The sequence below is a fragment of the Schistocerca serialis genome, chromosome 4 (genome assembly GCF_023864345.2).
Source record: "Schistocerca serialis cubense isolate TAMUIC-IGC-003099 chromosome 4, iqSchSeri2.2, whole genome shotgun sequence".
In the NCBI taxonomy this organism is placed as follows: Eukaryota; Metazoa; Arthropoda; class Insecta; order Orthoptera; family Acrididae; genus Schistocerca; species Schistocerca serialis.
Genome location: NC_064641.1, coordinates 605491680 through 605509675, shown reverse-complemented (window position 1 = coordinate 605509675; position 17996 = coordinate 605491680). Strand labels below are relative to the sequence as shown.

The 17996-nt window shown below is 41.0% G+C and overlaps 1 long non-coding RNA gene across 1 annotated transcript in view; it reads right to left on the bottom strand.

Moving 5' to 3' along the window:
• Positions 1-2947: 2947 nt before the first annotated feature.
• LOC126475408 (uncharacterized) overlaps positions 2948-17996 on the bottom strand; it is a 46378-nt gene continuing 31329 nt past the window's right edge. Inside the window, exon 2 of the long non-coding RNA XR_007586719.1 lies at positions 2948-3451. This is a non-coding gene — a long non-coding RNA (uncharacterized LOC126475408). The remainder of the gene's footprint in view (positions 3452-17996) is intronic.

Below are 17996 nucleotides of genomic sequence, written 5' to 3'. Positions count from 1 at the left end.
TGAAATCCAAGCCTGAATAGAAATTAAAGTCATGCTGCCTATGAGCAAGTCATTTTATTATTACCTGTGTAAATTTCTTGCAAATGTTGAAAGCGTGTGCGCATTATCTGTATTTAATTGTTTAGGACGAAACTATTGGGATTATAATATTATGCGTGGTCTGAGAAGGACCGATTGACAGAAGTGCTCCACTCTACATGTGTATGTCATCTGTAAGTTATATACGTTTTAAATAGTCATCCAATTTGTTCATTTCATGTATTTTTGTGGTCTGTTCTGTGCCAGATAGGAGATAATGAGCATGTCAGTGTGTCTTCTGGTTGATAACTACTATTAAAGTGGCTGCGCGATATTTTAGCAGTTGTGCGGTCTTAGTAAATTCGGTTCTCATATCAGCTTAGAATCTGGCAGCCAGTTGCGACTCCAATGTTTGCGAGTGTTCGGTAACGCGCAGCACGAGACTTAGAGATATATGGGTTGTTTTTGAGCGTTATTCACTTGTTACATAAACGTCGTACTTTCGGTACGATTCAGATTCACCTAATATGTAAACAATGGGTACTGGCATGGGACACTTCTTTTAATAATCTTGGCCTTCCCTGTTTATTATATTTGCCATCTTCTTTTTAAAAACCATTTAATAATAAGTGTTGTATCACTAGTTTTCCCAAGGGATCTCCAACTATGTATTCTCAACATTCACTTGCCAAAACTTTCTTTCAATGGTATGTCAGTCTATTAAACGAATGATCTGCAGATTACATAGTCCATCCAATACATGAGATATTGTTTAAATAGTGACATTAGGAGGAAAGAAGTTACTCTGGCAGTTATAGCCATCGATCCTTCTTCATATGTTGTATACACACTCCGCTGTGAAATCGCTGCGTGGTATTAAGTTTCAGTCGTGTTATGACATATGTTCAGAATTCATGTCACAATCTTTGTCACTAATGTTGAACATAGTCTGCAATTAACTGCTGCTTCGCCTTCTGCTTTGGTAGCCATTCGACAATAACAACAGACTAATGTTTAATCAACACGCAGCTCTCCCCACCGTAAAAATCAGCGTCATGCAATCGATTTCTCTAGAACTTTTTCGGAAAAATCCTCATTTGTTATCAGTGTGTAAATCAATTATGTTCCAGTCGTCACAATGAGGTGGAATGCGGAATCGAAACCAGAAATACTGCACAATCAACCGTGGAGTACTGAGTATTAGTGAAGTTGCCATCTAACCGGTCATTAGAAGCTTCCCCTGGTTTCGAAAATTTCAGACGAGTAGGAAGCTGTAGGAATATGTACCAACCATGGATCAAGTTCTTTCAGGTTACATGGAACAGATAATCCGCTCTGTGCCTTTGAGAAAGGATAAGAAGATGTAATCCACTTGCTGATGTCCTGTAGTTCGAAGCACAGGGAATCCACTTACTTCAAAATCTTGCGAAAATGAACATTTCACTACAGACAGGTGTTCCGGTTTTACTGCTACTTGAAGGTTCTCAAGTGTCCAAAATCCTACTTAGTCTGAGACGATTTAGCAAAGTTGTAAAGAATTTTTATGAAATTCAGTTTGCTATCAGGTACTGCATTAATTAACACTTTAATCTCCAGCTATATAGTTCTCAATCTCTGTTGAATTCTTTGTAAAACCTTCAAAATGATGTAGAACAGCAGTCAGTCGCCCTTTCCTTTCAGGCGATATTAAAGCAGCAAATCTAGATTTCGGCTCATACTAGACAATATCAACACTAAAAAATACAAGAAGTACATAGTCAGGCGACAGTACAAAAAATTACAACTCGTTGCATAACCTATATCGCATGTACATTAAATTACATACCAGTTTTAACACATGTCCTAGTACGTCAACCCCTGTTGTTTGAGCTCCTGTCACAGTTTATTCAACATTACTGTATAATGAGGGCAGGTTCCGCAGAGGACACATAAGCTGGCTGTATGGCGCTCTCTATATGAACTACGTAATGTGTAACATTAATAGTAAGCAGTTATGGTCTCTAATAAAACTTAAAATATGCATAGGAATAACACAAGATACAATACAAACAAAATTATTGACGTTGTTGTCTAATCTGCTGCCACATTTAACATCCAACATTAGAAGATATAAAAAAAATGCCAGATTCACTCCTAGTGAGTCAATGTTTTGTTATTCTTTAAGAACACATAGGTAACGTCAGATTCATAAAATTTTTCTTAAATATTTACAAAATACTAGGAGGCACATGAAGAACGCTGCGATTATTAGAATTGATTTGATTTAATTTTTTTTCTTTTCTATTATTTTTCTCTCATTTAATCGTCGCTGCGCGATACGCGGTTCCTCTTACCTACTGAATAGTTCATAGATGGCGTCAGATATCAGCTAGATAGATGGTTGGTGTTCTCCGCAAAGCCTAGTTTCAATAGTCTTGAATGAATTATGACTGAAGCCCGAACAACAGAGGACTGACGTACTAGGGCGTGTATTAAAACTCTGAAATGCTGATATGTAATGTAATGTACATGCGATATAGGTTATGCCACGAGTTGTAATTTTTTATGCTATCGCCTGACTGTGTGCTTCTTGTATTTATCACTGATAATAGCTAGTTTTTTGCCGAAATTTAGATTTTCTGCGTTAATAAAGCCTGAAAGGAAAGGACGACTGATCGATTGCTGTTTTCCATAATTTTGCAAGTCGTATCACAGTCGTTGAGTGCATTCCACATTCCTAACGGAAGGTCATTTGATCTTTGTTACACCCTATTTTGTCTACAGTAAGTTTCCTGTCAAAATTCTTTAGCTATGGATATTGTGTCTATGTATACAGTTAAATATCTTAAATCAGTGTTCAAACTCTTGTCATTTCTCTGTATAGATGTTTTAATATTTATACCAAACTCATGGCGTATGACTCACAACATCCAAGCCAATAAAAAGTGAGTTCCAGAAAGAATGGTGTATTTTCAGCATTTTATTTTATGAAATGGCGACAAGCAAATGAATGATAAATATGTACAAGATGTTTAGTTTCCTGAAGCGGGTGCAGATCGTCCGTTCACAGAATTCTGTAGCATTCCCGTTATGCCCCCTTCCGAAGCCGGGTTAGGGAAGACGATGAATGTTTCCACGTGCGGGGTATCCGACCCTGCCGTGGTCACATCGTTCGTCAGTGAGTCACGAAAAACTTGCCGCCAGAGGACTGTTGTTGCTGCTGTTGATGCGTAGGTGCGTTGCGGTGGCGGTTGTGATTGGCTGCTGAGGTAGCGCGCTGTGATCTCGGAGGCAGCTTCGTGGACGTAGCTCGCTGGAGCGGCACGGACGTCTTCACGAAGCTGCTGAACTTATTGATGACGATGCCGCCATCGCAAGGGCGGTGTGCCACAAGCACCAGCGGGAGAACAATAAGCAGTGGACCGAAGTACATTTGCACCACTCTGGCAACAATCTGCAACACAGCCCACAACAATTCCTTAACATGATTGTCTTTTTGCTTACTATAAACAACAAACAATAGTTAAAGATAGTTTTTTTGATATACTCGTTTTCAATTCAGAGTTGTAAGTTTCTCACATGTTTTCTACTACTGTAAATAATTGATCTTTATCGTAGTCAGACAAAGATGAACGAGCGCACTGCAAGTGTAACGAATAAGATCCTTGAGTCTGTGTTTAGTTTTATTTGCGGTTGACTTGCAAGTCAGTCAGTTGTGCAGCGTTGGGGCATTCTTATTACAGGCATAGTAGCGGACGATTGAGCTTTTCAGAGAATGGAATCTATTATCTGTAAAGCTGGGAGAAACGAAATGGAAAACTTTATTATGGAGATAAAAACTCATTTGTAATACTTCCTCGTTATTTATATTGATGGAGAAGATTTTGGAGATACTTTAAAGGTAACGGAGATATGCGCAAGAATTAAATGTTTGTTTGTCGGCACTCTTAACTGAAGGAAATCCTTGTCCCTCTGATAACTAATAATGTTTATGATCAGTGCTAATTTGATCTCTTTGCCTTCATTATGTTCCAAATTACGCAACTGGTTGAGACGTTTGTAATTTTTGTAATGAGATAATTTCGCAGTTGTTAGAATCTTCTTGTGTTTTACACTCCTTTTTGCCAATAATTAGAGTTTGATTTCTCAAGAACGATTTTCTTTAAAGTAAAACCCACGTCCACGTAAGGTTTTGAATATTCTGTCGTGTGTGCATTGCACCTTACGCCACACGAACCACAGATCGTTCCTAGCAAGCAAAAAAGAAAGAAATTTGTAGTGAGTAGTTTATTTTCCTTTAACTGCTGCATCTGCTGACTTGTATTTGCTTCCGAGAATGTCAGTACTCCCGACGCAAAGACAGTATGCTGAGCTAGAGGTAAGTCACTTTTATTTCAGGGCAGATCACACCTTGCATTCGTGAGCAAACAGTTTGTAGTCGGGGTTGTCAGGTGTTGTACTAGCAAGCAGATTAATTTTCAGTGAACAATATTGGTAATTTCAAACAGTTATTTTCTTCTGAGTAGAACAGTATTGGTAACTTCAAACAGTTATTTTCTTCCGAGTAGAGCAGTACTTAATTTTGTGGATATTTCAAGTGAAACACTGCACTTCATATCAGGCATCGTTCATAAAGTCCTTCGGTACTGCAGTAGCAGGAGCTCTGTAGTTTAGTTTCAAGGTAGTCAACTCTTTCACAGAAGTTTGTAGACGAGGCGTTTTGATTTGTAGGCCTACTTGTCTTGTTGAAAAATTGCTTATACCAGAACATAGGGGTAAAGTACAACGTTCCATCACTCCCTTCACGGAAATTCTGTCTTTCAGCATTAATGTCTAAGCTCATTTAATTAGATTCATTTTATTTACTACAAATTTTGTATTTCATGAAATTTAAAGTTTATTTCACGACACTGTTCATGTGCTCAACACAGGGCCAAAGAACACTCAGTTTTGCTCAGAAATTGAATACCGTACCTGACGTACACGTTACAGGAGGCGAAAGGTTTTAAAATCACTATATTTAATTTTCTCACTTACGGACAGTTTACAGAGCCAACAAAATTTAGTAGGCTACCGCTGGGTTGTTACAAGCGGCGAGCAAAAATTTTACATTTGAGGGCGTTGCTGTAGCTTACATGCAAACCAGCGTGACTCCGATGCAGGTATGTAAGTAGCGACACGTGGAAAGGAGTTAGTGTGGCTTTCGAAGGGAAATTTTTTGATCGCCGCTTATATTCATATACACGTTTTGGAAACTACAGCTAACATAAAGCGAAAATATGCAAAATGTTTACCGCCAAGGTCGGTTTAAAGCTGCGCAAAGCCCGTAGCACCGATAAACTAGGAGCGCTCATTCCGCAGTATGTGCTCACAGATTTTTTGACAAATTACTTAACATCCATATAATATGTGAAAGTAATATCAATAAAATTTAATTTCACTAATTCTAGCATTAGCAGATGCTATGCTGCTTGATTTTTGATTCAATATCTGACAAACATAATCAGCATTACACGTAAAGAACCTTTTACAGTTGTTAGCTGCAGTCACAGTCCAAACAATAAAGTGATTGGCATACGAGCATGGGAAGAGGCGGGGGCCGGAGCGATTGGGGGGGGGGGGGGGGGGGAGGTTGTCAGTTAACGTGTTCCAGCGAACACATCATCGCTGGGCCACCAGCAGATGGACGTTACCGTTTCTAAATGTATCCTCGCGGTGCCTATTGACGTGTAATATTGGATTTCTTTAGCAGGGTGGTAACAATCTTATCACTATTACAGAACTTTCGCAATTAGTTTAGGCCGCTCACCCGCATGCAGGTAAACGCCCCTGACAGAAAACATTGCAAACAACGAAAACGAATCACAGTAATTACGTCGCCGGCTGCAAGCGGTGTGTCGTAACCAACAGCTAATTCAGGAGAGCGTTGTGACAACGGTGAAGAGGATGGAAAGCATATAAATTTGCAGTCAGTGCGGGTGGGATAACAACGATAGTGCTCCTGCTGTCATACGACATCGCACTCCAGATCATAACTTCACATGTAGGGCCAGTGTGTCTAGCATGCTGACACGTTGGTTGCAGGGCCTCAACTAGCCTCCTTCTAAGCAACACACGGCTATCATTGGCACCGAGGCTTTGTTCATCAGAAAACACGACAGACTTCGCCCTGTCTCTGCCCCCCCCCCCCCCTCCTCCCACCCAATGAGCTCTCGGTGGACACCTCTGAAGGCGGTGATTTCAGGTCAGGGGAATGCTCGCTACAAGGCCTCTGACACGGATCTGTCCTTGAAGTAACCGATTTGTAACAGTTCCTTGTACCACTGTGGTGCCGACTGCTGCTCAAATTGCTGCTGCAGATTCCGTACGATGCGCCAGAGCCATACGCTGAACACTCGACCGTCCGGAGTCCGTTTTTTTTTTGGGGGGGGGGGGGGGTGGACCGTATAATTCCTTTGGCCACCGCTGCCAGCAAGCAAGTACAGTTGCTTCAATCCTGTCAAGTGTTACTGCAATATCGGAAAAAGAACATCGAGCTTCTCGTAGCCCTGTTACACGACGCCGTTCAAACTCATTGAGGTGTTCATAATGGGGTCTTTGTCGCCTTAAAGACATTCTTGACTAACGACAACTCATCAAGTCCAACCTCAAAGGTAACTCACGCCCACGACCGTTACAGCGTGTGTACAAAGCAAACCTGATGCGCATCGTCATAGTGGCGCTACTAACGCCTCTCTCATGCGACTGGCGCGAAATTTGAATAGACATCATCTTTCAGATGTAGAGACACATCTTCAAACTTTCGTTATGTCACACAACTCCTTCTTGGTGTTGCGATTTTTTTTCCGTAAGTGTGTAATATGACAGACCAGTTCTGTCTGCAATAGAATTTCTTTACACATATGATTAGTGCTTGAAACTGAGAGTTTGTCTTTACCTAGTAACGAGTTATGATAAAAGCAACTATTTTCGAGAGGAGTACTTAAAAGCAACAATGATAGCTGGCGACAAACACAGTACAGGCTTAACTTCTCTCTTGCTCAGCATCTTACTCACCGGACGAGAAGTATTTCTCCAAAATATTACACGCTTTCTCGGCGAGATCTGCTCGACGGCTTATGTTGTACGGTCTGTTGGCGGGACAGAGATCGGGTGACCTTTTATTGAGAGTACCTCTTCGAACGTAAACCGTGCCAAAGGTTGCCGTGTGTGATATATGAGACTGGAACGGAGTTTCAGTAACATCTGCACGACAGTGTCAAGGAACAAGGCTTGTCTTCACGCTGTCCCCAATTCCACTTGAAATTCTAAACAATATTTCATGTGAAAGTGTAATTGATGAGCGTTGCACTTCCAAAGATAAGTGACTGCAGCAACATGTGCTCCAGCCAATTATTTTCCAACTAACTAATTAATTACTGATTTCAGTTCTGTAACTCGTTTTTAACATGACATCACCTGAAGGAAACAGTCCACACTTGCGATATTCAAAATGCCTCCAAGTTCCCAGCGTGTTTCAAGTTGACTTGATGCACCTCTTCAGACACTTCCTTCAATATTTCGCACCGCTTCACCCTTTTCCTATGCGTGGCATGTTGTAAACATAGCTAGCAAAATGGTTCAAATAGCTCTGAGCACAATGGGACTTACCATCTTAGGACATTAGTCCCATAAAACTTACAACTACTTAAACCTAACTAACCTAAGGACATCACACACATCCATGCCCAAGGCAGGATTCGAACCTGCAACCGTAGCGGACGCGCGGTTCCAGACTGAAGAGCCTAGAACCGCTCGGCCACACCGGCCGGCATAGCTAGCATCACAGACAGAGTTTTGTGTTTATAGAGTTCGCATTACGTATGACTTCGTTCAAAAACAATACAGAACATTATGAAAACAAAGAACTTTGAGGTAAAATACAACCCTTCTCCTGAAAACTGCCCAGGTTCAAAAATGGTTCAAATGGCTCTGAGCACTATGGGACTTGACTGCTAAGGTCATCAGTCCCCTAGAACTTAGAACTACTTAAACCTAACTAACCTAAGGACGTCACACACATCCACACACGACCGTAGCGGTCGCGCGGTTCCAGACTGTAGCGCCTAGAACCGCTCGGTCACACCGGCCGGTTGTCCAGGTTCGCCACCACTGCTAAAATGAAGAGGTCACTTCACACACTAGATAGGCAAAATTAAATGGCCCATGTATTGTCAACAACACTGACGCGGGATTGAAAATTATTAATGACCGTCAGAGAATATTATGTAAACGAACACCGTTGACAGAGATGTAGCGCTGTGCTCGATTTATCCACGCTCGGTTTATCCAACTGTGAATCACGCCTAGCAGCCCTTCCTGCAACAGCGGTTTCAGTGTTATGCCGTAGCTCTGCCAGTGTGTGGAGATTACCGGGGTAGACCAGATCCTTCAATTTACCCAACAGGGAAAAATATCGCAGATCAGGCGATCGGGTGGCCACGGGATTGCGGTGCTTCCGCTGACTGTCCTCTCCTCACCCAGCACATCATGCACGCGTCAGAAGGTTGTCACGGATCCGTTTTTCTGAATCTATACTGCACATACTGTCATTCATCTACAGTGGGTTGCGTTAAACAGTTTCTGGACATTCCAGCTAGCATTAATAGTTCGGTGTAAGGATTATGTTATGATGCGTTACGTCACCATACTTCGAGCACCGAACACCAATCTTGAGATCATGCAACGGCTCTTCTAAGTTTTATAACTGACCGCTGACATCGGCCGTCCATGCGTCGGTTTTACTTCTTATTGGTAATAAGATTACGGTGACGTGGAAAACTTGCTGAGTGTCAGAATTAAACTACTTACAAGTGAGAGATAAACCTTGTAATAACCTTCTTGAAAACTTTTTCAGCAGCCACGCAGTAATTCTGCTCCACATCTACATGATTAACCTGCGAATCACACTGTATACCAGTTCACAGTTAAGTGCTTGGCTGAGGTCTCGTCGAATCACCTTTAAGCTATTTCTCTACCGTTCCACTCTCCAACAGCAAGTGGGAAAACCGAAGTCCTGCCGAGCTAGCTCTGATTTCTCTTATTTTATCATGATGATCATTCATCCGTTTGTAGATAGACGCCAAAAAAAAAATATTTACGCATTCTGAGGGGAAATTTGGTGATTGAAATGTTGTGAGAAGATCCCGCCGCAACGAAAGACGCCTTTATTTTAATGATACTACTCTAGTTCAAGCATGTCCGCCCACGGTAGGTGACTGGTCACCTCGACAGAACGTCAATCCCAAGGGCCCGCGTTCGATTCCCGGCTGGGCCGGAGACTTTCTCCGCTCAGGGACTGGGCGTTGTATTGTCCTACTCATCAACGTTTCATCCCCATCGACGCGCAAGTAGCGTCAAATCGAAAGACTTGCACCCGACGAACGGTCTACCCGACGGGAGTCCCAAGTCACACAACATTTATTATTTAATTCAAACATCACATCCATGGCACTTTCTCCACTATCTCGCTATAATATAAAACAAGCTGCCTTTCTTTGAACTTTTTCGGTATCTTTCCTCAATCCTATCTGATGAGGATCCCACATCGCTCAGCAAAACTCCAGAAGAAGACGGGCAAGCGTAGTGTAGGCAGACGCGATGGATTTTCTAAGTGTTCTGTCAGTATAGTGCAGTCTTTGGTTCGCTTTCCTCACAACAATATCTGTTTGAGCGTATTTAGTTGAATTCACAGCCTTTAGATTTCTGTGATTTTTCATGTACCCGAAATTAAGTGTATTTCTCTTAGTGCTCACGTCGATGATTCCACACTTCTCGTTATTTAGTGCCAACTGCCACTTTTTGCACAATACTGATATCTTGTCCAAATCATTTTGCAGCTGGTGTTGTTCATCTGATCAGGAACAGCAGAGGGCCTATAACTCTTCCTTGGTGAACGCCAGATGTAATTTCTGTTTTACTCCATGGCTTTCCGCCAATAACTTCGGATTATAACCTTTATGATAGGAAACCACGAATCCAGTCACACAACTGAGACGATACTCCGTACTCATGCAACTTAGTTAGAAGTCGCTTGCGAGGAACGGTGTAAAAAGCCTCACGGAAAGGTAAACATATGGAATCAATTTGACATTCCGTGTCGATGGCACTAGTTACATCGTTAGATTAAAATAGCTAACCGAGTTTCACAAGAACGATATTTTCTGAATCTGTGTTGGCCATTTGCCACAAATTGTTTTCCTCGAGATAATTCATAATGTTTGAACACAAAATGTGCTCCAAAACCCCACAGCAGATAGACGTCATTGGTATAGGTCTGTAATTCAGCAGATTACTCCTATTTTTCTGATTGGTTGTTAGTGTGTTCTGTGCAAGTTTCCAATCATTGGGTACGGATCTTTGTACGAGAGAGTCGGCCATTGGGGCCGTGCGGTTCTAGGCGCGTCAGTCTGGAACCGCGAGACCGCTACGGCCGCAGGTTCGGATCCTGCCTCGGGCATAGATGTGTGTGATGTCCTTAGGTTAGTTAGGTTTAAGTAGTTCTAAGTTCTAGGGGACTGATGATCTCAGCTGTTAAGTCCCATAGTGCTCAGAGCCATTTGAACCATTTTTTGTACGAGCGAACGGTTGTATATGATTGCTAAGTATGAGGCTATTGTATCAGCATACTTTGAAAGGAATGTAATTTATATACTGCCTGGAGCAGAACAGTTGTCATTATAAAGTGATTTAAGCTGTTTAGCTTCAGCGAAGATACCTACTGCTTAGTTACTCATGTTGGCAGTTGTTATTAATTCGAATTCTGGAACGATTACTTCGTCTTCTATGGTAAAGGCATTTCGGCAAACAGCGTTTAACAACTCTACTTTAGTGGCATTGTTATCAATAACATAACCATTCCTATTTTGCAGTAGTGGTACTGATTGCCTCTTGCCGCTGGTGTACTTTACATGCAAACAAAATCTCCTTGAGTTTTCTGGCAGATTTCGAGACAGAGTTTCGTTGTGGAAACTATCAAAAGCATCTTGCATTGAAGATCGTCACTTTCGAGTTTCTGTGAAACTTTGCCAATCTTGGGGATTGTGCGTTCTTTTAAATTTGGTACGCTTTTTCCGTTTCTCCCGCATCAGTGCTCTGACCAGTTTTGTGTTCCTTCGGGAATCAGTAACATTAATACGAGATCTTTGGTATATATCTCTCAACTGCTGTCGACACTATTTCTCTGAATTTACCCCACATCTGGTCTACGCTTAGGCAGTGAGATTGGTGGAAGACTGTCTCTTACGAAGGCGTCAAGCGAATTTTTATCTACTTTTTTAAATAGATACATTGTGAGTTTATTTTTGGCGGATTTGGATGTTATGGTATTCAGTCTCGCTACAACTAACTACTACAACTAACCCCTGTTTTCGTCATGATGATCCCTATTTGCTCTGTATTAGTTGTTGCTGAGAAATGAAGTATGTTTCCGCAACGATTTACACTTCAAGAGGCTCATGAACTAAGTGTTCAAAATAATTTTCTGCGAAAGCATTCAGAACGATTTCGGACGCGTTTTGTGCCTACCACCGATTTGAAACCTGTATTTTCTGCATTTTCTTCAACATATCGAGAGCAGATTGCAGTCACCACCAACTGCAATTTTGTGAGTGGCATACCTGTTTGATATAACATTTTCTGGAGAAATTAGTACCTGGCTTAATGATGGGAGCAACCGACTGGCTGGAAAACAATCAACCCCTTTAGTTGTGGTTTTATGTATCAGTTGAATTATTCATTCATTCTTCTGAGTGAAACCAGTCTAAGGGAGCAATCAACGCAGCCAGTTAAAGCTTTACGTTTCGGTTGGAGTGTTAATTAATTACTTAATTAATTAATTAAGACATTCATTCATTTGCGCGGGTGCCAGTCTGGGAGAGCAACCGAATGTAAACAGTCTATTTAGTCAGTTGTATCTGCAGGATTATTATTAATTCATTTATTTCAAGTGGAACCAGTCTGTGGGGGCAACAGAATGAAAACAGTCGACGCAGTCCGGCGCATTCAGTTCTGAGGGGAAACATTACATCGTTTTGCCACTGTTAAATCAATATTGTTGACTGCACGCTGTTATCCCCTATCGTCACTGTTGTTACCATTTCGATATCTGCTTTTCATTGAGTGTCAATAAGTAGCTTGTAGTCCCGTTTCTCGTCCATGCTTATGAATAGGCATTTACTTAATGATGAACCTTGTGTCAAATTGGAAAGCAGAAAGGTTCAGTGAAAGGGGAATGGAAGAGATCATATAGCTGGATAAAAAGTTATCCTCAAGACAATTTCAATGCTATATCTGTATCTGCAAGGGTAACTCATATTATGAAGCTATATTAATTACAGAAATTAAAAAGCATAGTTAATGGGGACAAATTCTTTTCCAAAAACCAACTACAGTATTTCGGACAGGTGACAGTATATGCTTAATAAGCAAGTGACTAAATCATCAAACATTTTTAAAAAATGTATTTGCATTGATATTTTCAGAAAGCATGAATGATCGTGTGGATTTTCCGTTCACACCGCCTCAGAATTTACTGAAATATGACTATCGGTGATGCGTGCAAACCAGCGGGAGGAGAGACAGAGAGAGAAAGAGAGCTTCAATAGATTTTAATAACAAAGTAATCGTTCATCTCTTTAAACATACTGTAATGTAGCACCAATTACAAATCTTTCAAAACGAACGAAACATCCATATTTAGGCCGAATATCAGAAGTAAGAAAAAATTGTATTTCAGTAAATAAATCTAGTAATTTTGAAAATACTTCACTTTCAGAAATATACTTCTTATTGTTTTCCTTGAAAGATGATACGTTATCTGTCTCTAAAAAAGTTCGCAAACCTGGTCATGGTTCGTGTGTAGCCGAAAAGGCTGGAAAAGTATCTAAATGAAATCGCCTAAACACGGCGACTGAGTGAAACAATTCACGCACCCTGCCGTTAAGTGCGAGAGACTTGTGTCATTCGGGTGTCTCACATTAACAAGAGGACCGCGCCTCACCGTGTCACCGATTGCGTCCAAATTTGTGATATGTGAGGGACTTTGCCAGGAATGAAAGTGACAAGTAGGAATTTCTATGTGGCCAAGCGTTTAGAAAAAATTGAATTTTTGCCGCGGGTCGGGCGAGACACGAGCCTTTTATGATAGCGTAGTTTCGAGACAACGGTTGGTGCGACGGACAACGTGCAGAATGGTAAACCGAGGGTAATGGGGCCGAGACTCCGCACAGAAACTCTTTTTTTTTCATTTTTATTTTGAAATTTTACGTTACTTGCACTGCAAATAAACCTAAGTAATGTTCAGTGTGTTGTATTTACTGGTATTTTCATAAAAAGTATGAAAAGAAAGAAAAAAGGGAAATATAGGATTTCAAATTATTGTCTAAGGAAGGATTTAACTGACAGCGCCCACGAGGACACTGCATATAACTTTCCAAGACGGGACTGTAATTAAACTGACAATTTCTAAGGAACAGAGACATTGTTGGACCGTGGTAATCCCTGTCAATGATGGACGATGAAAAGGAACTAAACAATGTTGTAATTTAATCTCAAAGATACAAGAAGAAAATTTGTTCGACTGTCATACCAGAGGAATACTCTAAAAAACTTTTTATCATTGAAAGACAAAGGACTAATTTCGAGGTTCTTTTATTACTTCTAATATTAACTACCTTTTGTTCTGATGTGCTGGCGTAAAGACGTACTGTATAGTTTCATGTCTATGTGTATGTTAAATGAAGGTGTTAAATGATGAAAAATGTGTTTTATAATTTCTGTCAAGATCAAGCCTAAATCCCATACCAATGGAGTACAAATTATTCTGTTAATTCGAGAAGGCGAATTTTAGATGGAGGCAACGATCTTTACGACGGCGCTGCTCAACAATAGAGGTACGTGATTGTGCTCACTACTTTCCTTTGGTGGCCGCTGAGATTACTTTCGATGTGTTTTGCCGAGACATTCAGAACCTGCAATCTTCCTTTTCGTATAAAAATAGGAGTCCGATAGAAAAAGAAATATTCTCAAATTTAAATAATTGCAATTCTTTTACCCAGGCCACGGGGTGAGTTACGACGTAATATTTTACACAAAAAAATTTAAGATAGATCTTTCTCATCAGATCGCAACCACTCGTACGCGAATGTACGTACCCTCTGAATGTGTCTAGTCAGTCGTGCGCATTGTTCTAAAGCTTTTCTGTTAATATTCTGTGGATTGCATCTCCGCAATTAATTATTGTTTATGCCGCAAATCGCACTTCACGCGAAGTATTTAGTACGCAAGTTTCAGGCTCCATTTAATGTCAAAAAATTCCGAAGTACGGCTGACTAAGCAAACCGCTACAATAATTTCATGTCCCTACAACTACAATAACAAAAAACAGCAACAAAAAAAAACAATAACAGAGAGAGGGTACGTTACAACGACATGAAACACACTAGTGGGACAGTTGAAAATACCGATATTTTCTCCCATGAATATCGATAACTGCAGACGAAATGTGCTCTTCCGATGTATCGACGTATCAGTAATCAAATAAATAATCAGCTGCCAATATTTTTATTTTATACTATATTTTATCCCAATTTTCGGTAATATTTGAAATTGTTGATTTGTAATTGTAGAACATAATTTTAATTTCACTGTGTGAAGGAGTCTTACCACTTTTTGAGCTCTCGCCACGTCCAGTCTGTCTGTCTGACTGTGTGAAGCGTGTGAGGTGGCACAAAGGAGAAGTCCAATTGCACTGGGGGTGGCGGTATGGATAGAATAACAAGATTTCCGCTGTGAAGAAACAGCACACCACTTGCGTTAGAAACAATTTTTAATGCAAGTAGTGTGCTATTTCTTCACATCGGCATTCTTCAAAAGCAGTTACAGAAAATAATGGACAAAAACATAAATGACAAGATTGATCTTTGCAGTGGGCGGAGACGTGTGAAGGAAATGCTGATGTAATCGGCGCTCGGCGCTACTTACAGAAACTGCAACGTTTAACTTCTCCAGGAATTTTGACACTACAACTGATGGACCACTGACCGGGGATCAACATGGTGTGTTCAGACAAATCCGATACTTGATGAAACCGAACGATGGACCCATCGGACACCTTTTATTGTGCCACTTACATGCAGTTACCATTGTTAGCAACGTGGTTGTCGCCAAGCGTTAACGTGCATCGTTTTCCTTTCAATTCTTGCTCTAAGGGGGGTAAACAGGCTGCTAGCTTGTTGATGTACAGGATATCTAATAATAAATCAGTACTTTAATATATAGCTCCGAGCCGGCAGTATATTTACCATGCCGCTGATATTTTTATACGCCGGTACGTCGATATTTATCCCTCGTTATATCGATACTATTATCGATATAACAGTGGTCAATGACGATATTTTTTAAAATATCAATGTATGGGATTCCCGAAATTTTTTAAAATATCAACAGTCCTACATAGTAAATACGTAGCAGAGGTGGAGTGGTATATTTCTAACGAAAAATGATACAGATTTCACCGCAAAGGAAGACAGGATAACAGACATAAATAACATTTACTTTCGACACAGGTCAGACTCCAACATAAAGGTCGATATTGGACTCCCAGGAAGGAATGTGACCTCCTTGCGCACTAATGCACATTTTACACTTGCATTCATGCTGGCTAATCACCTGCTGAGGAGTCCTTGGGGCATATAGTAACACTCCTCTCTCAAGACAGTTTTCAGTTCTTGCACGGTTCGGGGACGAGGTATTCGTTGAGAAACACCGTCTGCCAAGAGCATGTTTTAAGTCTGGGGAGTACGCAGGCCATTCCATACTTTCAATATCTTTGCTTTCCAGTATGTCCAACACCTCAGCAGTCCTATGTGCGCTGGCATCGTCGTCCATAAACAGAAAGTCGGGACGGCACACATAAACAGTTGTACATAATCCAGAACAATGTACTTGCAATACCGCTATGCTGTAACGGTACCTCGTGAAAAAATATGTGGCGGTGTTCGGCCATACCAGAACGCCTAGGGCATACCGATGACATTCATGAACATTCTGTGATGTGTAACATGTTCCCCATTCTCTATACGCTAACTGGTGGCCAGCATCACTTGCAATTGTGAAGCGGGATTTGTCGGAGAACATCACTTTTGACCACTGTTGCTGTTCTCAAACAACATGCCCCCTAAACAACGAACTCTTTCACGATGAAGGTGTGGTTGAAGTGGAATGTATTTAACAGGCTTGTGAACATTCAAGCCAGCCTGATTTAATCTCTGAAAAATGGCTGTGGCAGAGACACGTGTAGTGGTAGCGGTTGCTGCGTCTCTAGCTATCTACCTAGGAGTGGGTTGTCCTTTCCTTTTCACCACGGGGTCTTCTTGTCGATCCACTTGCGGTGTGGTGGTCGTGTACGGCGATAGACATGCTTTCGCATAGCATTTCTATGTTCAGCGGCCTTTGTAAATCGTGAGATGACACTTTTGGACACACCCATTATTGTGGCCACAATTGAAACATTTTGACGGGATTTGAGCCTTCCAAACGTTCGTCCAAGATTGTAATCATGCAGATGATATCTTGTAGATATGTTGCCATACCACATGGAATATCACACTAATCGGTGCCACAACAACCTTCGTCAAACACCGTACTGCATGAACTGTCGAATACATACAGAGCGTTCGTGCACAGGCTTCGCTGCAGTTAACACTTCTCGCCCTCTACATTTCCTTTTACCATCATTGGTCAGGTGTTCCGTAGCAATTGCCATTTGTTGCGTAGCAATTGGTAAGTGTTTCTTAGTACGTAGTTCTCATGTACGCCTTACAATCCCTTCCTGGAAATTAATTTGCAATCCCAAATTTTACTTTCCTTTCGATGCCTTCAGAGAAAATATTAATAAATACAATGTACTGAACATTGTTTAGGTTTATTCGCAGTGTAACTAAATTAAAAACTGAAAATAAAAAAAATAAAAACAAATTCTTCATAGAGACTCCAACCCCGGACCCTTGGCTCACCGTTCTGTACTCTTTCCGCTGTGCCAATCGCTGTTTGGAAACTTAGCTAACACAGGTGGCTCATGTCTCGCCCAACCCGCGAAAAAACGCTATTTTTTCTAAACGCTTGGTCATTTGGCGCTCCCACTTGTGTGACTTTCATTTTTGACCGAGCTCTGCGTATAGAGTCTACCATAAATTTGCAAGAAATCGGTGATGCCGAGCAGAAGTGGTGCCCTTATAAGTAAACGTCTCATAGTCAGAGATATAAGATTTTTTTAACTCAGTCACTTTTTATGATATAAACATTACCCGTTTCCGCCCTCAAGGCACGAAGACTTGTTCACCAAATGCCACCCAAAGTACCAGAATATCGCCCTTGAAGGCCGAAGCCGGTAATGATTGTATCACAAAAAAGTGATTGAGTCAAAAATAAAAAATAATACCTTACAATAAGTCAGCCACCGTCTCCGCAAACGGAATGGCGTTTTCTCCAACGTTCATATTGCTCACGTGGCGAAGAGGCCAGTTTTATTCGGTTGTTTCATTCGAATGAAAAAACCGACTGAATGAAAAAGCAATGGACTAGCCTTGTCAAAACCAGTCAGTTGTCTCGTCACTAATCTGGACTTAGCAATGCGCACGGCGACGGCAGCCTGTCAGTGGGTCTAACAATTGTAAGGGCAAGGGGTGCCCGGAGTTCAATACCGTTAATCGGTGGAGGTTCATGAGCATACATTCTGGGTATTCACAAATTTTTAGACTGAGATAAATTTGAGAGTATAAATTTAATAGCGTCTGCTGTATAACAGTTATGCTTTATCAACAAGTTTATATAATTACAGCCTCTGACAATAATAATAATAATAATAACATGCACAACTTATCTCACAAAAGAAAAACAGTTTTTGTCGAATTTTGTTGTTTTGTACGTAATTAAATATACTTTAGGGCAAGAAAGAAATA